Raw genomic sequence first — 22,281 nt, forward strand, 5'->3', positions numbered from 1 at the left:
AATGACTTAGGCCCTCGGTCACATGGGTAGCAAATGAGAGCCATGATTCCAACCAAGTCCTAGAATCCTAAATCTGTCACTCTTTCCATCAATGCAGACACACTGCAGATACGCAAAGGCCAAAGAGGCAGCCTGGCAGTGCAACCTGGAGCAAGCCACCCAGTGGGCCATCCTTACCACTTCTGGGATAAGGAAGGGTGTCTTTATTCAAACTGTCAGAGCTTGAGGCAGGCACAGGAAATAAGGGGAGATGGCACAGCTGTGCGGGTACCATTTGCCTATCAGACTGCAGGGAGGTCTCCTGGGACTGGAAGAGAAGGTTAAGGCAGCAAGAGGGAGTACTGGGGTCGTGAAGGGGAGAAATAAAGAAGATGGATTTCAGGTTGTGATGGGGAGGAAAGGTAGAGGGGAGACATAAAACAGTCAAGAATGAACACAATGGCAAGGAAGCAAGAACGCAGCAAGGAGAACTTAGCGCTTGTGGGGGAAAGGGAATGGGGGACTCTAGCAGAGCTGCTGGGTGGGCCTCACCAGGTGGCTGAGAGTCACATTTGGAGGCTCGGGGCCCAGGAGGGTGGGTCCAAATGAAAATTCACCTCCTAGGTCTTGAGTGTGACAGTATGATTGGGGACAGGTCAGCCACTTCCTCTGGTGGCAGGCTTTGGGGGTTCTATGGAATGCAAAGCAAATGAGAATGGAAAAGCATCTAGCAGAGGTTTCCTACTGCAAGGCCCTGGCCTAAGTACTGAGGAGGCGATGACAAGCTCTGAACAGATTAGGGGGAGCAGCGTTTGATGAGCCAGGCTGCAGGAGGGACTGGCGACTAGAAGCACAAGACATATGACTGGTTTGACCTTTCCAGGATTGGTTGTGCAAAGCTTATGATCAGCTTCAGGTAGATTTGGAGGGGAGGTAGAAGTGGACAAGGGATGCCTGAGGTCCAGGTGAGCAGCTTGGCAGGAAGATGGCCTAGAAATGGCATGGCAGGTCCGGAGTCAGGTACTTCATGGGGCCGGGGGTGAAGGGATGGCAGCTCAAACAAGCTTTTTAGCAGATGTGTTTTCAGGAAAACCAAGCCTGGATTGAATCCAATAAACATTTATTAAATGAGTGCCACATACCAGACACTGAGCTAGGTGACAGGGATAGAAATAAAATTGTCAAGTGGAGGATAGCTTGTACAAAGGTGTGGAGGTGGGAGATGGCAAGTACTCTAGAGGGTACAGCAAGTATATTAGATTGGAGAGAATGTAGAGTTAGGGGTGGTGGTGAGAGGTGGGGATTAAGAAAGCCTCCAGCCTAAAGAGGGGCTTAAAAAAGACTCTAAAAGACTTTCTATACCAAACAGAGGAATTTGTATTATCCTATAAGTGACAGGGAGCTGATGAACATTCTTGAGTAAGGGAGAGCCAAGGACAGAGCGATACTTTCAGATGATCAATTGGGCTTCTTTGTTATTGCAGTCTGGGTGACTGAGCCAGTCCTTAACCTCTCTAGGTCTTAGTTTCTCTTAGAAAACAACAGCTGTGGGGGAGATGGGCCTTAAGCTCCTCTCCAGTTCATATCCCTTCTACACTATTTGGAAGACAAAGTTGCAGAGAGGAGAGTGGATGCAGGGAGATATTGAAGAGGCTGTTGCAGCAGTCCAAGGGACAGGTGATGAGGGTCTCACTGAGGTGGTCATTGTGGGGAAGATGTAGCAGAAGACAGGAGCTTGCCTGGCTTGTGGCCCAGTTGGCTCTCCACCACAGTGTGGCCTGCCCTGAAACCTCAGATGATTTCTCTGCCATCTGTAAATTTTCCCCAGCAAAAGGCTTGGTTGACTTTAGACAGTTTTCTTCTCTGGCTTCCTCTGCCCTAAGACAGAAAACTTGGGACACTCTTGGCAGCTCCATGGGCATGATTAGCAGTCTTACCTAGTTGGAACTCTAGCTGTAAGATGGGGTACAGTGATGGAGAGGACACTTTGATGGAGGTACAGTTGGTTGGGTGAAGGAGTCACCCTTGACCATCAGAGGATTCAATAAGAACAATACTGGGGTCTCCCATAGCAAGAGCATTGTGGGACTGAGAGTCAGCCTCAAGGAGGAAGCACAGGCTTTGAGGAGGAAGCAGTCCCTCTCACATGAATTTCTGATGGGGTAAGGTCCTCTTTGCCCTCCAGTTGTTATGGCTCTGTCCCCTGTATATTGAGACTGCCTTCTCACTCCTAAGCAGGCAGCTCATAGGATGACAGAAGGCATTTTTATGAAAAGATGGAAGATCCTTGAATAAACTAAACACAGATGCAAGTAGGAGGTACAATAAATAGAGGATCTGGAGTCAGGAAGACCCAAGTTCAAAGCCAACCTCACATGTACTATTTGTGTGACCTTGGGCAACTCACTGTGCCCATCTATTTTAGGTTCCTCATCTATCCGCCTATCTACTGTCGGGATAATAATGATGGGGAGATAATAAGAACCTACCTCAATCATTGTGAAGATAAAATGAGACATTTCCTTAATACCTTGCAAACCTTAAAGAATTTTATAAACACAAATTATCATTATTGGTATTGTTATAAATGCTTCTAGTTCAAATATAAGAGCTCTTTCAAGTCTTGTCTTTGGCCTAGGTTCAAATTTCAGCTCTGCCCTTATGATCCGTGTGACTTGGGGCCAATCACTCTAGTTCTCTGGAAAATGATGGGGTTGGATTCAATTGCTAAGGTTACACACAGCTCTAAATTGATCATATTTTTTCCTTTCATATTTCTTTGAGTGGGGGGAGGGCATAGAATCTACAGATCTGATCTTTTGATCTAGTCAGTTAAGAGTGGTAATGGGTCATTTCCAACCTGGCCATCATCTCTCTTTCAAAAGACATAAGGTGTGTTAAATAAATCCCCAGGCAAAGTTGGGCTTCAGTTTCCTCATTCAAAGACAGTTCATTCTCTCTCCTTCTGCAACCTCCTTGCTTTCGGCCCCTGTCCTGGGCCCTTTTGTTGTCTTCAGTCTCACCCCAGCTCCCAGAGGAGCATCCATATAACTCCTACATCCCTATAGTCAACCCTAATCTCTCTCCTGCTTTCTGAGGGCCATTGTCCCTTTAACACTTCATTCGGCACCTGCCACACACAGCAGGCACTTAATAAATGCTTATTGAATTGATTCCTGCCTCACCACTTTCCCCTGAACCATCAGCCACCTCCAAGTAGCTTCTTAGACATGCTAGGAAAGAATAGCTAGAGTTCACCCTTTAGGGACCTCCCTCTCCACATCAACTGTGGGATACAATCTCTAGTGTTTCATGGGTGCCCTTGAGTCTCTTCATTGGGTTCTCCATTTTTGCCTAAGTCGCCATTCAGTTAGCAGTCCCTTCTGCTGGCTCTCTTTGATGGACCCTCCAGTAAACAGGGCCCCCAGGCTGCTGCCATACTCCTGGATCAGCCGGGGTGAGGAGGGGGGAAAGGAATGCATTCATCCTTCTGCCAAATTTCCCAGCTGTTGAGAAATTCATTTCAGTTATTCTGGGTACATAATCTCTCACTTTTCCCCAACCCCTTTTTTCTCTCATACATGCATCTGAACAACGTGGTTGGCCAGTTTCCCTTTCTTGTAAGTCCATTCCGGCACTCAGGTCCTCCAATTCCAAGGCCAGGATGCTTCCCACAACCCCCACTCCATCCCCAGCTGTTGAGCATGGCTGCTGCCACCTGGCTGCTCCCCATACAAAGAGCCATTTCTTCACTTCTAGGGAGCAAGGGGGGAGTCACACATTTGCTTCAGTGGCTTTTCCACTGGGGATCAACTAAGACAGCCGGGCCATTTATAACATAGAAGGGTCTGTTGGTTTATAGGAGAATCCTAGCTCCTGAAGAGACCTCACACTAATGTCTGTCAACTCAAACTTAACTACCTTCTCTTAGGTTTTAAGAAGTAAGGGCCTTGGGCAATGAAAGTTTTACGGACTGGGAGCAACTTGCTACCAACCAGGGCTTGGTGAACCCTGATAGAAGCTTAGAGTCCTTCCCACCCCTCCCCCTTTGCAGGACTCATATGTCAGAAATCTTGAGGGAAAGAGCTATCTGGTGTGGTCCACTCCTGGCTGATAAAAATAAACCCTTGGAGGGTACTGCTCCCAGATGCCTCTCCTCACCATCCAATGCCAAAGTCACTCCCAGATAGTAAATTAAATGCTTGCACACATAGCTAAACAAGTCATTTGTCTGAAAGGGATCTGGTTTTTTTTTTGGTGACTCAAGGTGAGCCACTGTCTCAAGGTCAAGCAGGCAATAAATGACAGAGATGGCCACCAAGGACCCTTACACCACTCTGATGCTGTGATTCTGTTAAAAAAAAAGACCTGAAGGAAAGCTCAACCCTAGCAAAAGCGAATAGAGACTGAGAAGTTATACAATAAGTGAAGAAATTGGAGGAAAGAAGGTGAACCAAAGACCAAACAAAGAGTCTTTAGATGAGGCTTTACCCTTGCTGTGTCCTGAACCTCATGGGCAGGAATTCTGAGAATCCTAGGGGCCCTTCTTCTATGATAGTTTTTGTTTTTATTTTAAATAATTTTTAATTTTTTTTGGTTTTCCAAGGCAATGGGGTTAAATGATTTGCCTAAGGTCACACAGCTGGGTAATTATTAAGTGTCTGAAGTCACATTTGAACTGAGGTCCTCCTGATTCCACTGTGTCACCCTCTACGATGGTTTTTAAAAGCATAAAATAAAACACACAGGATTATAAGGAACAATAATTCTATTCAAAAATAGTTATCAAAATATTTTTTAAACAAAATTCACAACCCCAGGTTAAGATCCCCTGATAAGAAAAGTCCAGAAGGTTCGAGCCAGTGGACAGATGCCACATTTTGGACACCCTAAAACACTAGAGAATTCAACCCCACAAGCATTTATTAAGTGCCTGTTGTATGCTTAGCTCTGGGACTATAGAGGCAAAAATCTTGCCCTCAAGGAGATTACATTGGACCAGTGGGAAGTTTCCCATTTACAGATAATAAATAAAAACAAGATTTTTTTCAATCATGTTACTAAGTCCTGGAAGATATCAGAAAAGACCTTTCATAGGTTCCCCTTGAGTTGAGCCTTAAAGGAAGTAAAGGATTCTATGAGGTAGAGGTAAGGATGGAGATTTCCCAGAGTGAGGGAAAAGCTTATGCAAAAGCAGAAAGGCAAGTTCAAAATATGGCAATTGGGTCAGAGAAGAGAAAGGGTCACTTGAAAATTGGGAAAAAGATAAGATACATCAAGATGTAAGAGTCGGGGGCAACTGGGTGGCGCAGTGGATAGAGCACTGGCCCTGGAGTCAGGAGTACCTGAGTTCAAATCCGACCTCAGACATTACCTAGCTGTGTGACCTTGGGCAAGTCACTTAACCCCATTGCCTTGCAAAAACCTAAAACAAGAAAGAAAAAAAAAGATGTAAGAGTTACCTAAATCTCAGTAAAGAGTCGACTAGGTGACCCTGCAATGGATAGAACACTGAATCTGGAGTTAGGAAGACCTAAGTTCAAATCTGACCTTAGACACTTACTGGTCATGTCACAAATTTGACCTAGTGCTTCCAAGATGGTGTGATTATGGGAGAGTCTGGTCACTTCTCTCCTGACTAGTCTTTATAAAGGAAGGCCCCTAGTTCCCTAGCTGCACACATTCGTACTCTGCTTCAGTACGGTGACCAGGACCTTTCCCTCATGATTGACCATCCAGTGTTCCTCTCTGCCCTGGAATTTTGACTCAGAAATGCATGGGTAGAGTTGACAATAAATGCCAGTTCTACCCAGTGTCAGCAAAATGATCTTCTGTAAACTCTTTCTGAACTGTTATTAGACCTCATCTATGTCTCTGGGCTAAGAGCTACCAAAGCTACTGCTATTGCTACCTCTGCTGCTGCTACATATGTGGGATCTGGAAAGACCTCAACCATACCTCTACCCCAGTGTTTCAGATTTCTCTTGCCTACCTCTTAAGTTTTCCTAGGCCAGAAAATATCTCACCCTGACTTTGTTGTTAGCTCTGCTGCTCCAAAATTTGATTTGAGGAATTATTTCAAAGTTATTTGGAGTGGAGTGTTGAGGGTTCAGCTAGCTGACTGTCCCTCATCTACCATCTTGGTTCTCCCTCTAGAACCTCTTTTCATTAAGGAAGATTACCTGGAACTATTTTACTGCAAACTCCTTTCTCTGAGGCTATGGAACTCTTCATTGAGACACTGTTGGGGATGTGCTTTGAGTTGAGGATTCCACATTTCAAAACTGGCATCTCAGAGCTTGGAAGGCATTCCTATGTGTCTCAGCATCATTTAATTTAGAATAACTTGGAGCTTGAAGATGATTATTCTTCGAATGATTACAACATTTTTGAAGGTTATACTTTGAAGATGGTATGAGTTATGCCTGGTAGGCTAATAAATACTAGAAAGTTCCAATGGAAGAACCTCTTTGACAAATGACTGAACATGAACAGTTCAGTCATGATAAGAGGTCTGAGAGCAGGTCTCATAGAACATAACAAGTCACCTTTTTGGGGGCAGCTAGGTGGCTCAGTGGATAGAGCACTGGCCCTGGAGTTAGGAGTACCTGAGTTCAAATCCGGCCTCAGACACTTAATAATTACCCAGCTGTGTGGCCTTGGGCAAGCCACTTAATCCCATTGCCCTGCAAAAACCTAAAAAAAATAGATGACAAGTGACCTTTTTGGTGTACTAAGGAAATCAGTTGAATTTCTTCTATGTAGTAGATAGGGGAGATGCTACTTTATAACATCATTATATAAATTCTTAAGTAGTGGTTCAGTTTATAATTTATATTCAGATTATAATGACGATGAAGAAATTGAGCCTTCTCTCTCCAGGCAACCGATAATTGAAAATTCAATCAGAATGAATAAAATGAAGCTATTGAAGGCAAAAATGGAAACTGTGAAGCTCAGTAAAAAGCCTAAGAAAACTATTAAGATAAAACCTGACCCACTTATGACTTTTAACCTTCCAGTGGTTCAATGGTAGCTGTTTGTCACAGATTACATTACAGAATACTCCTCCACACTGGACAATCTTGTCATATTCTACCAAGCTTTTCCAGAATCTACTTTCTGCCTTGGTTACTTTATCCACTGCTGGTGGCCATTTATGCCATCTAGTACTACTGATTTTTTTAAGGAAGATAATTGGGAGAACACCACACTCTCCCAATTGATCAGGAGAATCAAGTTACATACTAAAGTATCTCACCTTGAATTAGAAAATGCTAAACAGCTTGTCCCCTTTATGTCATCTCTGTCCACACAGAAATTTTTTCAGAAAATGTAGTATTTAAAAATGAGAAAGATATGACCACATTTTCAAATGTGGAGCATGCCACTGATGAATCTCTCTCTCTCTCTCTCTCTCTCTCTCTCTCTCTCTCTTAGGTTTTTGCGAGGCAAATGGGGTTAAGTGGCTTGCCCAAGGTCACACAGCTGGGTAATTATTAAGTATCTGAGACCAGATTTGAACCCAGGTACTCCTGACTCCAAGGCCGGTGCTTTATCCACTATGCCACCTAGCCTCCCCTGATGAATCTCTTTTACCAGATATGGATGCATTTGCTTTGTTAGCAGAAAGAAATGTGACAGAATAATTCACTAATCTGGACAGTACAGAGAAGGTAAACTAAGATCTTGTATTGACCAATGGGAAAAAAATATGTTAAAACTCCAGAGCGATGTCATAAGTCTGCTGCAACAATGTTGAATTCTGAGCCATGGAAACTATAGTTCTTAGCCCTTGCATATTAAGTCCTTAGAAGAAAAGACTCTTGACATTTCTTCAGTATTCTGTACCAGTGGGCAGTTAAGGTGGTGCAGTGGTGCAGTGGTGCACTGGCCTTGAAGTCAGGAGCATGGGAGCTTGAATCTAGCCTCAGATACTTGATACTTACTAGCTTTGTGACCTTGGAAAAGTCACTTCACCCTGATCACCTGGCATCCAGGCCCATCTCTAGTCATCCTGATCCATATCTGGTCACTGGACCCAGATGGTTCTGGAGGAGAAAGTGAGGCTGGTGACAGCACAGCATCCCCCTCACTCAAATCCAATTCATGTGCTTGTCATGGCATCACCTCCTTAATGTCAGGGTCTTCTTCGAGAATGAAAGACAAATATCATTCTGTACTGTAACACATCATGGCTCTCTAGGGAAACCATCAAGATGATCCAAGATGCTTTGTGACTGGTAATCTCAGGTTCTTTTCCTCACAAAATATGTTTTAAGTGTTGGATGTCCAAAATAAAGGTGATCCTGCCCTTCTTAGAATTATGAACTTTCAGTGTTGAGATTAACTCAACTGATAAAAGTTCTGATAATATTTCCAAAATTGAACCAAGGGATATCTCAGAAATGGCTAACAAAGAATCCAAAGAATGTATCGGTTCTGTCAACAATATAGGTTTTCCCAGCAGAGGCAGTTTACAGAGCTCATGTGGGGCAAGCAGGCTTTGGACTTGTCATTGTTCTGTCTACAAATCTCTATCATTTTCAAAAAAAAAGAAAGACTTTGGAAAAGTTATCCCCAAATTGAACCTGATGATTTTTTCTAGTAAATATTGATTTTCCAAGTGTTCTCCCTTCATCTTTTATTCATATAAAGGTCAGGAAATATATTAATATAATTGAATGAAGAGGCTTATGGTTAAATTACAATTAAATCATTTTAAGTAACATTTCATTGGATTTCATTATTCACCAAATTTTTCGTTATCTGATTCAGTATAAAAGAATTCAGTTACTTTTATTTTGCATTTATTTCTGCATATTTAACCTCTTTTTAGGACCTCACATTTCAATATATTGATTATCAAGTTAAGTGTTCTTTAAAAAGAAGTGCATTTATAATTTTGTTCTGGGTTAATTTAAGTGAAATATATTTGAAATTTTATGTATAGTTTGGCTACATGTAAAGCTCATAGGTTTTTTGTTTTGTTTTGAAAAACCTGACAATATTATATATGGATATATATTATATATATATATTATATTTACATTAAATAAAAGAGATCAGTGGTAACTTTGGAAAAAGCAGGTCCAGAGAAATGATGAAATTTGAAGCCAGATTGGAACGGGTTTTAAGAAAAGATTGAAAAATCCTAATGTTAGAATATAAGCTCTCAGAATAGGGGTAAACATGTGTTGATGGTTTGATTGGTGGAAGAACAACTCTCTTGTTTCCAGAGCAAGACAATGTAGCGAGAGCAGTGAAAGGTTGTTCGCTAATGCTGTAGCATCACTGCTAAGATAAAGAGGCTCAGGATTTCACAGTGGACCTCTTAGGCAAGGGTTAAGTTAGTTAAGAAAGGCACTGCTTCCTGAGTGTGATAACCTTGCCACTGAGGCCTCAGTGTCTTTTGAGGATGTCTACCTGAGCAGCCTGTAGGACAGGAAGTGAGAAGAACATTTATTAGAGTTGAAACACAAAAAAGCTTTTGATCAGACAGGCAACGGGTTTTTCTCCAAGACCATGTACCTTTTTGGTGCCAAAGATGTTGCCAAGATCAACAAGCACGTTCTACAGGAGTGGGGATGGCATCCCCACACAGTCTGCTTCCATAAGCCCTTGTCAGAGTGCCTGTTGGTACATACCCCATTCTGTGAGCTTGGGGTACAAAGATGAAATAAAGCACATGATTCCTATCCTTAAAGTATTTATTATTCAGTAGAAAGGAGGGAACAAAATTAAAGCAGAAATTCCAGGAGTGGGGGGTGGGCTGAGTCCAAATCTAGGATTGCATCAGCCCAGGGGACTTCCAGTATGGAGTCTCCCTTCACTGATGCAGATGGGCAATTTGGTCTGGAACTTCATAGTCCTAGAGAGCTGCCTGGGCCAGTAAGAGAAGGAGTGCTTCACTCCTATTCACCTAGCTCATCAGAGGCTGAACCTGAACTCAGGTCTTCCTAATTCTGATGTGGGCCCTCTATACATTAGGCTATGTTGCCTCTTATATATTTACATAAATGAAAATATAAATGGATTGCTATTTTTAAAAAGGCAGGCACACACTACAGCAAGATCTTCAGAACTTGACAGTGCAGGGCAAGCAAACATGACATTTCCTCCTCCAGGTGAAGCCCAAGCTGAATGCAAGATGACACATAAATGTAACACCAGCAAGACAGAAGGGGATCAGTGGCAAATGTGGTGTCAAAGCTCCTGGAAACATTTCCACAGCTTTATGACAAGGTTCCTGCCCTTAATGATTATGTTAAAACAAATAGAGGAGTTCTCACACAGGATGGAAATCCAGTTCTGTGGGCAATGGAAGGAGGGAAGCAGGTACTTCACCTCAAGGAGAGGATGATTAAGTCTGCATTGGTTTTGATGTACTACCTGATTGGAAAATCCAAATAGAAACCCAATGACACAGGGGACCAAGAAGTTCAGTACCCTAGTTGCTGCCCTGCGACCCTGCGGTCGTTCCCTCATCCAACATAGGCCTTGATCCTTCTCTAGACTTCAGAGAAACTGCAGGATGGCTTGCATTGATAGGCATGGACTCATCAATTATTCAGTCTTTATTCACCCTAGAGAGAGATGCATCTGTGGGAATAATTCCACCATCTAATTCAAGATAGTTGCCACATTCTCTAAAATGACTTCCTATGTTATAACAAAGTCATTTTAGAGGAAGGCCTATCTCAGGCAATTATGCTTTCTGAAGTCAGTCAAGAGAGCCAGTTTTTTCTTCAAATTGAGCAAGCCTTAGCTGATCAACATGGAGTGAAGTTTCCTCATCTCAGGGTTCCAAGACTGACCGGCCATGATGAGTTGGCTCCAGCTAGAGTTCCAAATCTATGCAAAGTTGCAAATGCAAGAAAGAGGAAAACAAAGGAAACATTATCAAGAACTCCAGAAGGAGATGTCAAGGAAACAGTATCTAAAGCCCCCCTCTTAAAAGAAAAATAACGTGGAAAGATGATGAGACTCTCATGAAAGTCTTTGGAGCTTCAGATCAGGACCTAGTCCAGAATACACATCACAGAGATATGACAAATGGAAACATTCTCCGAAGACTAGTTGAGATGATGCAGCTGAGTAGAATGGCCATCAATCATTGAATTATATAGAAAAAATAAAAATAAAAGGTAGACAGGTCACAAAGGTCTTACCTTTATAATGTCATTTTTCTGGTTATGTCATTTGGTGGTCACTACTAGAACATCACATTCTTAGAAGAGTCACAATGATAGGTGATCCAAAGACCAATGGAAAGCATAGTTCAATCGATCACTCAAACACATTTATTAAACCATTACTTTGTGCCAGGCCCCCACAAGGCACTGAAGATACAAAGATTAAGAATGAAATAATTCTTAAACATGCCTCAGTTGGAATCAGAGGACCTAATGTCTACTTGTATGACCTTAGACAAATCTTGTCCTCTAGGTCTTAGATTCCTCATCTATAAAGTGAGGACTATGGGATGGCTGGCATTTGAGCTCCCTTCTAACTCTAAATGTCTGATCCTATAATCAACAATAGCACAAACAAGTGAGGACTAACTAGCATGGTTGAAAAAGGAGGTGAACTGGACACATAGTGAATGAAAGAGAATAGTTGCCCTGGGATCCATGGAACAGAAACCAGATGGAGGCCTGCTGGATAATTCTTCAGTGGATGATTCACAATAAAGTCAAGGAATGAATGGGATGAGAATGCACAGATGAGTGGTAACCTGTACCAGAGAAGGGGATATTCATGATGACAGGATTATGGAGCCATCTCACTGTTTGAGAAAGCCTACGTGTATAAGTCAGCTACAAACAGGCATACAAAACATATGAGAATTATTATAAGCCAGGAGAATTAGGGGAGTTTTCAAGTGACAGAACCAGGCTCTTGGAAGAAGGGAAGTGCAGGACTTCCAAAGACTTCAGAGAGGTGGAGAGAGACCATCTCAGTCATGGAAGACAGAATGAACCGAAGACAGAATGAACCAAAGGCAAAGAGGCAAAAAAGAGTAAGATGGTGAAAGTCCATAGTGGTTTAGACAGAAGGTCTGAAGAGAAATAATGTGAAAAAAGGCTAACAGGCTTTCTTTAAATTATATCAAGGAAAGTCTTGAATGCCAGGCTGAGGAGTTGGCATTCTTTTCACTAAGTAATAGATGAGGTACTATGGTATACTGAAAAGAATGAAATGCTTGGAATTCAAAAGATATGAATTTGAATCTTGTCTCTGACATTCCTATATGCATAACCTTGGGCAAAATATTTTGCTTCTCTAGGTCTAAGTTTCTTCATCTGATAAACAAAGGAGTTGAACTCAAGATCTCAAAGGCTCTTTCTATTTCTAGATTTCTAGATAGAATGCACTGGTAATTTCAATGAGAAATTCTTTGGTGAGAAAACTCTTACCAATGTAGGTTGGTATCTCTTTTGCAGCTTAGAGATCTGCCTGGGGCACTGACTTGCCCAGAGTCATACAGCCAGCATAGGTCAGAGATAGGACCTGACCCTGGGTCTCTTTGGCTCTGAGGCTGGCTCTCTTTCCACTGTGCAACCCTACCTTTCCTATGGTCCAACGAATCCAGATTTATGTAGTGTCAGGACCTTCTATAAGTCATTTTTATCTTTCATATACCCCAAGGAACAGACTTGATCTTAAATGAGTTACAGCCAGGTTATGATCTGCTTTGGTGGAGGGATAGAGTTCTTGAACCCAGACTTCCCTACCATGAAGTAGTCACAGACCTCAAGCAGGAGGGGACCCCTGAAGAGAAAAAGAAGGGCATTGAAGATGTCTTAGTGGAGGATGTCTTAGTGGAGGATGTCTCAGAGAGATTTCTCAAGGCTTTAAAGTCACTAAGTAAATAAATGTTTTGCTCCTTCCTTCTTCCCATGAAAAAAGGGCAATATGACCCCTTAATTAAGAGAGGGAGAAAATAAAGAGAACATTCTAGGGAAGGGTGAGCTTAATTAAGTATGGCTGTACTATAGTTTTCTGTACCTCCTCCTAACAGCAGGTGTAATTATGGTCATGAATCTATGGAACACAAAACAAACTTAGAAGGCGGCTCATGTTTCACCCACTGGTGGGGAAGAAGATGATGCATGGTCAAGACTTGCCAATTTCATTTTTTGAGCCAGTGTTTCAATGTCAAGGAAGTAGGACTCAACCACTTTGAGGAAGGGAGGGGAGTGGGTTCCCCTAAAGCCTTGGGACGGCCATTTGATTGGCCCAGATGGGTTTGATATCTCCTTCTTTGGGGGCTCATCTACAGTATCAAGTCATGTGAGTACCACCTGGACATTGCATACCAAGTATGGGCAAGTCTCCTGGGGAATTTTGTCTGCACTAAGAATAGGATGCCAAGAGGGGCCTTAAATAGCATTAAATAGCAAAGATTATCATTCCAGATTTGGGCGTCAAGTCAACAAGTTTCCTTGGAAGCATGGCAGAGTGCTAAATCATAGCTACTAAGTTTTCACTCCTCATCCTTTGCATTCCCCCGAAGGCTCGAATGTCCTTGTCCTTAGGCATCTCATTCCCATCTGAAGCCGTGCATTGCTTCTTGAAAGGTTTTGAGAATAGGTAAAAGGTTTTCGCCTGGGTTGATTTCCCCCCCCTTTAAAATGAAGGAGGCTTCTGATTTTAACAGGCATTTTGAAAGCCATTTGAACATTCAGAAGAGAAATGTCTTCCTGTGTTTTATAGTTACCTTGCATCCAGGCGACAGCACCAATGGTTCCTCCATCCATTAAAGAGAAAGAAAGCAAATCAAGATTAGAGATTGGTTTTGTGACCTAGAAATTGAGTTTTAGGGGCTGTGAGGGCAACATACATTCAGGAAAAGTTGGAAAGAGCAAAAAAGCCAAAAGCTACTTCCTAGAACAAATCAAAATACAACAACAAAAAGTAGGCATCATTAGCCATTTCCTCTAGGTTTGCCTGCTGAAGGTATTTAATAATGTATACGTGTTTTTAGAAATAACTGGTATTGTCTTTTGTTTATCTAGGTGGAGCCCTGGGTTCTGTCACATACTTCTCTCAAGTTGGCTGGTGGTTGTTGAATATGTCAGCATGTATGTACATGTGTGTGAGTGTGTGTGTGAGTGTGTGTGTGAGTGTGTGAGTGTGTGAGTGTGTGAGTGTGTGAGTGTGTGTGTGGTACTGGTTTTGGTTGCTTTCTCCCTATGCTCCCCTCTATACACCAAGTGGGGGGCAGCTACAAGGCGATGAAGGATTAGGCAACCCAGTCTAAGAACTTCTAAGATGACCAGAATAAGTAAACAAAGGTGACTTCCTTCATAGGTCAGCTGAAAGATCCAGGGTGAAAGGATTCCCCCCAAATTGTGGAGGGCAATTAAGAATATATCATAAGCAGATCTTAGACTGCCTCCTCTGGAAAAGTCCAAGTTATATAACAGAAGTCATTACATGGCCAAAGGACCAGACCCTTAGCAGCCTGAGTAGTAAATCTGGCTGCTACCTTCATATACAGCAGAGTGTCTTGCTCAGAGTAATTGTAGAAGGGGAGTAATAAACTGGGCCTGGGAGCCTGGCTCGTGAGTCCTGGGAGAGACTTGCTTAATATCCCACAAAGGGTAAAAGGAATCAATCCCCTCCACAACCCTATCCCATACAACAGTTGCATAACCGACATGGTGATGGCCTATGTCTGTAACAAAGATGTCATCCTTCGGGGAACAGGCCTAAGAAAGATCTCAGCATTTGGGCCAACCATTCTGCTATCTATAACATGGCCAATATTGCCAGTTCCTGAGGTGTGGGGAACTGGAGTGCCTATTCCCTTCTAATGACTTCCTTTGGGAAGTTGACTTACCCAAGGTTACTCAGGTAGGAAACCACTAAGTCAGAACTCAAAGCTGGCCCTTCCTCTCCAAACCTCAGGCTCATTCCCACTGTACCAAGTCAATCCTCAACACTTTTCATCCCTAAGAGACCCCATGCAACTTCAAAGACCCCCAATATGGATTAGATAAGGAGTTGTCTTTCCAAGTCAGTGCTGAGAGTTGGAGTCTCTTCTTTGCTAGTGGGTGTATCTCTTTCTTTTCAACCTATTAAAATGTTTTCTTGTTTTGAACAATGGAAGGAAGACTAGAGTGAAACCATTCTGATTATACAAGTGACGATGAGTATAAAGTCACTGTGGCAGATGGTCCTTTAAATCCAACATCTGAGGCATTTCTCATATTCTTAATTTGTACCCTTTGCAGATCTGTACATATATATTCAGTTTTCAGAAGACTTTGCAAATTGTAAACAAACAAAAAAGCATAGGAGCCTTTTAATAATGTGAGTTGCATTTATAAGTACAATATTTTCATTTATTTCCTATAAATTATTCTATTAGAATTTAATAAATATTTAGTATAATCAACTACTATTTTGTACAACATAGGTGATTAGGTAGTGGTAAAGTGGATAGAGCACCAGCCCCAGAGTTAGGAGGACCTGAGTTCAAATTTGACCTCAGATACTTGCCACTTACTAGCTGTGTGACCTTGGGCAAGTCACTGAACCTTGATTGATCCGCAACCAGAGCCATCTCCAGCTCCAGTCGTTCTGATTCCTTTGTGGCCACTGGATCCAGAAGAGGAAGCGAGGCTTAGCACAGGCTAAGTGAGGCTTAGCACAGCATCCGCTCACTGAAATCCAATTCATGTGCACATCATGGTATCACCTCCCTGATGTCATGGTCTTCTTAGAGAATGAAGGACAAACCATCATCATCGTCATGTTGTGCAACCGATACTTTTTATTTTAATAGCTAATAAAGACTCCCCAAATATGACTATAGTAGAGATATACAGTACACCAAAGGGTTTGGCTGGGTGATGAGGGAAAGTAGAAGCCCTTCCTTGAGGCTAACTCCTAAGTGGGCTACCCAGGGCAATGACAATTATTCCACACTTGTGGGTCTATTAGCTGAAAGAGCAAAAAGAAGGTCATTGGGAAAGAAGAATCAAAGAACCTGAAGCCCCAACATGGTGGAGCAGCTAGATGGCTGGCCTTAGTGTCAAAAAGATGTGTTCAAATGACAGATTTCTAGCTAGACAGATTTCTAACACACATTTCTTTTTTTTATTTTGAGTTTTACAATTTTCCCCCCAATCTTCCTTCCCCCTCCCTCCCCACAGAAGGCAGTCTGTTAGTCTTTACACTGTACACATTTCTTTAAAAAAATTTTTATTTTAAACTTTAAAACAAAATAATAAAAGAAAAAATATTACCATATGCACAGCAGAACATGAAAGGATTCAAAATATAAAGCAACAAATTTCCATTTCAACAAAGCCTATATAATAAATACTCTACATTGTGTTCATATTTGTCCAGCTTTTCTTTATTTCCTTGTAGATTTTCTTTTGTTCTCTGCTGTGCACTTTTTGCTTTATTCTCCCCCCTGCCACTGCCCAAGAAGGTTACAATTAAGTATGGATATATAGATATATTATTATATCTACACACATAGACATAACATACATCTACACACCTATACATACACATACATACATATATGTGCATATACACATATGTATTAATAGACATCTATATATTCATAGATATGTATATTTGTATCTATTTATATATTCAGAAATATCTATATGTATTTCTCTCTATATAGATATATCCATATATATTCATAGATATAAATATATCTCTATATAGATATATTTATATATTCATTGATCTCTATATATCTATAGCTATATATTCGTATATAGATATATCCATATATATTCATATTTATCTATATAGATGTATTTATATATATTCATAGGATATCTATCTATATCTATATATCTATAGATATATCCATATACATTCATAGATATTTATATATCTATATAGTTATCTCTATATATTCATAGATATCTCTATATATTCATAGATATCTAATATCGCTCTCTCTATAGATATATTTATACATATTCATAGATATCTATATATTTATAGATAAATCCATATGCATTCATAGATATCTATATCTTTATAAGGATTTAGCTATATCTATATATATGTTCAGATATCTATATATACAGATATATCTATATATTCATAGATATTTATATATATATCAAGCTATATATAGATAGAACCATAGATATTCATAGCTATCTATATCTCTCTATCTCTATATTCATACATAACTTTCTCTAGCTCTATATATAGATATATCTATATATATTCATAGATACCTATATTGCTCTCTATATAGATATATTTATATATCTTCACAGATATCTATATATTCATAGATCTCTATATAGATATATCTATATATATTCATAGATATATATTTATATATAGACATATTTATATATTCATACATGTCTATATCTATTTCTATATATCTATAGATATATCTACATACATAGATATCTATATATATCTATTCATAGATATATTTGTATATATTCATTGATATCTATCTATATCTATATATCTATAGATGATCTATATATATTCAGAGATCTATATATCTTTCCATATATATTTATATATATTCATAGATATCTCTCTCTCTCTATATATATATGTATTCATAGATCTCTATAATCATACACAGACATTCATATACATATATGTAAGACCATACTATACTTATTTCCACTTATCTCTGTTTCTCTGAAGGTAGATAGCATCTTCTTTCATAAGCTCAAGTCTTTTCATATTTTTCTAAGTCTATCAATTCATCATATCCTCCACCACAGCACTATTTCTATTGTATACTATCTAGTTATCTAAATAGTCTAAAACAATATCGATTAATATTGCTGACATTGTGTAGTTTCTCTATTTTTCTCTTCTGATTGAATGTATTTTAGTTTTAACTTTATCTGAGATCATAATGATTGTTTTTTTTTTACATAATAAATTCTAGTTCTGATCTTTGTTTTGTTTCTGTATGGCTCATTTTTATAATATTTACTGAAAGCAACAACCCCTCCTTATTTTCATACTCTGCTTTACTTTTACCCACTATCTTGCCCTCCTATTACTTAACCTTTGCCCTCCCTTACATACCCTTCTCTACCCTCCTTCCCCCATCCTATTCTTTCACTCTCTAATTCAGTGCCTTCCCTATCTCCTTGCCCTCTTTCTTTCCTTTTTTGTTTTCTCAAGGCAATGGGGATTAACTGATTTACCTCAGGTCACACACCCAGGTAATAATTATTATTTTTTTGTTTTTTTTACAAGGCAGTGGGGTTAAGTGACTTGCACAAGGCCACATAGGTAATTATTATGTGTCTGAGATCACATTTGAACTCAGGTCCTTCTGACTCTAGGGCTGGTGCTCTATCCACTGTACCACATAGCTGCCCCTTCCCCCCCACTTATTTTTTTTCTGAATTTGGTCGACTTTCTTTTCATAATCTTGTTTTTTCTTGAATTATTCTTAATTTAATTTTTTCCTCTCAATTTCTATTATTTTATTTTTAAACTCTTTTTTCAGTTCTATGAATTCTTTTTGGGCAGGTAGCCATTTGATGTTACTCTTTGGGATTAGAGAGCCTTTTTTTTTTTACTTGAGTATCCTCCTCTGAAGATGGCATTTATAGGTCTCTCTATTCCTATAGTAACTCTCTATGATTGAGCTCTTTTTCCTTGGCCTGCTCATTAAAAAAAATAGCAGCTTGTTACTGTATTCTCCTTTAGTATTGGGGTGTTAGGGATGATGCCTCTGGCCTCAGGTCCTTCTTTCTGTTATTTTGGAGCTGGACCCCATCTTTGCACTCCTTTACTCCCTAAGGCCACAGCAGGAGTCTTTTGGCACCCTGGACTAGAAGTACTCTGATTTCCTGAGAACCCTCCAGAGGCTATAAACTTTCAGTTCTATCTTCTGGTCTGGGACCAATACCAAGAACTCAGCCAGTAGCATCCCTGAGCCATTGTTTCTGCACAATGGCATGCTCTGGTTACTTCTTGCCCAGGACCACATCTGAACAGCATAGCTGAGCCTGGCATCCCTTGTCAGCAGAGGTTCCCTCACTCTTCTCCCATTTAGATACCCGACTCCCTACACTATCCAGTAAATGAGAATTCCTGTGGTTGGGGTTGAGGCTGAGGCTACTGCCCACCACAGCTGCCACAATGGCACCCCCCTTGCTTTTTCAGAGAGTTAGCCTGAAGGTGTTTATACTTCACTTCAGTTGAACATCATCACAAGATCTTTCCTCAGTGCTTCTCCAGTTGTTCCAGGAGGACCACTGTTCTTTTATTTTTGTTTTGCTTTTAATTTCTATTTTATTTTTCCATTTACTTGTTATGAAAGTTTTTCAACATTCATCCACTTTCATATTTATAAATTACACAATTTTCTTCCATCCTCCCTTCCCACCCTGCTCTCCTCAGTGGAGAACAGTCTCTCAGTCATTTTCTATATGAGGAATTAGGATTAAGAGAAAAAGAAAACCATGGCATAGGAAGGAAAAACTGAAGAGAAATTTTTTGGATGTGGATGGCATTGTCCATAACAGGTGTCCAAGGTTGTCCTTGATCTCTGAAGTATTGAAAGAAGCTGCATCCATCATAGTCGATCAATTCACAATGCTGTTGTCAATGTGTACAATGTTCTCTTGGTTCTGGCTCCCTCCTTCCCATGGCAGCAAATAATATGATATAGGTTATACATGTATAATCATGGGGGGATTTTTTTTTGTTTTTTGTTTTTTTAGTTTTTGCAAGGCAATGGGGTTAAGTGGCTTGCCCAAGGCCACACAGCTACGCAATTATTAAGTGTCTGAGCCCAGATTTGAACTCAGGTACTCCTGACTCCAGGGCCAGTGCTCTATCCACTGCACCACCTAGCTGCCCCAGTGTATAATCATGTTTAATATATTTCCACATTAATCATTTTGTAAAAGAAAAATCAGAACTAAAGGGGAAAACCAGGAGAAAGAAAAAATAAGTTTTACTATCCAATCATTCTGGAGAGCAATTTGAAACTATGCCCCAAGGGCAATAAAACTGTACATACCTTTTGATCCAGCAATACTGCTACTAGGTCTATATCCCAAAGAAATCACAAAAAGGGAGAAAGACCCACATGTACAAAAATATTCATAGAAGCTCTTTTTGTTGTGGCAAAGAAATGGAAATTGAGGGGATGCCCATCCATTGGGGAATGGCTAAACAATATATGTATGTGATATGTTCTATAAGAAAACATGAGCGACTGGATCTCAGAAAAGCTTGGAAAGACTTGCATAAACTGATGTTGAATGAAATGAGCAGAACCAGAAGAACATTGTACACATTATCAGCAATGTTGTGTGATGATCAACTATGATGGACTTAGGTCTCCTCTGCAGTACAATGATTAAAGACAATTCTAATGGATTGGTGATAGAAAATGTCATCCACAGAGAAAGAATCATAGAATCTGAATGCAGACCAAAGCAGACTATTTTCCATTTAAAAATTTGCTTCATGCTTTGTGTTTTTCCCCCTTCTTCTTTCACAACATGATTAATGTGGAAATATATTTCATAGTTATACCTGTATAATATCCACTCACTTGCTGTTAAGGGGAGAAGGAGGGAAAGGAGAGAGAGAAAAATGTGGAATTCAAAATCTTTCAAAACAATGAATGTTGAAAACTATCTTTGCATAGTTGGGAAAAATAAATAAATTTATCTTAAAAGCACCACAAATTTTAAAAAAAATTAAAAAAATTAAAAACATTGAAATTTAAAAAATCTTAGAGTTGGACTAGATTTCACTTAAAGACATGGTTCTAGGCTACTGGAAATCTTTGTGTATTTTTCATGAATCTTTTGGGTTATATAGACTTCTATATTTGAGTGGAACAATTTTTCTAATTGAAGGGAAAGAAGAATCAATCAAGCAATCAACCAAAATTAGTGCAATGTTCCAGGCACTGTACTAGATCCAATCAAATAAACATTTATTATGCAAAAAATAAAGCAAGTTTTAAAAAGTGAAACTAGTATGTTTTGGACTGCCTTCAAACTCCATCAATTTTTCTCTGGATGTGGATGGTATTTTCCATCACAAGTCTTTTAGAATTGTCTTTGATCACTGAACTGCTGAAAGTAGCTAAGTCTATCACAGTTGATTATCACACAATGCTGTTGCTAATGTGTACAATGTTCTGATTCTGCTCACTTCACTCAGCATCAGTTCATACAAGTCTTTCCAGGTTTTTCTGAAATTTGCTCACTCATAAGTTTTTTTTAGATTTTTGAAGGCAATGGGGTTAAGTGGCTTGCCCAAGGCCACACAGCCAGGTAATTATTAAGTGTTTGAGGTCGGATTTGAACCCAGGTACTCTTGACTCCAAGGCTGGTGCTCTATCCACTGAGCCACCTAACTGCCCCTCATCACTCATAAGTTTTTTTTTATTTTTTTAGGTTTTTTTTTGCAAGGCAAATGGGGTTAAAGTGGCTTGCCCAAGGCCACACAGCTAGGTAATTATTAGGTGTCTGAGACCGCATTTGAACCCCAGATACTCCTGACTCCAAGGCCGGTGCTTTATCCACTATGCCACCTAGCTGCCCCTCACTCATAAGTTTTTACAGAACAATAGTAGTCCATCAATTCATATACCATAACTTGTTCAGTCACTCCCCATCTGATGGGCATCCCCTCAATTTCCAATTCTTTGCCATTACAAAAAGAGCTGCTATGAATATTTTTGCACATGTGGTTCTTTCCCCCCCTTTTATGATCTCTTTCTCCCTTCCTTTTCTCATACCTCTCTTTTAAGATCCTGACCCTCCTTCAAGACACAACTCAGGAGACAACTTTTAAATAAGACCTTTCCTGATTCTCCCCAGTTACTAGGGCCATTTCCCTTGTGAAATTACTTTGTGTATGCTTTTGAATTTACTTACTTGGATACTTGTTTTATTACCCTAGCAGAACATTAAGCAACATGCAGAAAGGGACTGTGGTTTGTGTTTTGGGATCTCCAATACATGGCATGACATAGGTCCTCAACAAACACTTATTGAATTGAATATAGATATCTATTAGATATCTATTATATTTACCCAAATCTACAGATGTAGTTATGATATAAATCTATATCCTGGTTACATGAGGCCCAGGGGTAGAGTCTAACTCCATAAGGCAGCATATCAAAGAACCAAAATGGAAGCCTGCTGGGAGAGAAGGGAGAGAAGAGAGAGCCACAACAGAGGGGTCCTTTAATGGGGAGCAGACTGGAGAGGGAACAAGAGCAGACAGAGGAAAATGGGCTGCTCACTGCTCGGTGCCAGCACCATAACTGCTTTAAGACAAGGG

General features: G+C 40.1%; 1 pseudogene; it reads left to right on the forward strand.

Moving 5' to 3' along the window:
- Window positions 1-438: 438 nt before the first annotated feature.
- LOC141498652 (AN1-type zinc finger protein 4-like) lies at window positions 439-7,844 on the forward strand (annotated as a pseudogene).
- Window positions 7,845-22,281: the final 14,437 nt, after the last annotated feature.

This window comes from Macrotis lagotis, chromosome X, assembly GCF_037893015.1.
Source record: "Macrotis lagotis isolate mMagLag1 chromosome X, bilby.v1.9.chrom.fasta, whole genome shotgun sequence".
Classification (NCBI taxonomy): domain Eukaryota; kingdom Metazoa; phylum Chordata; class Mammalia; order Peramelemorphia; family Peramelidae; genus Macrotis; species Macrotis lagotis.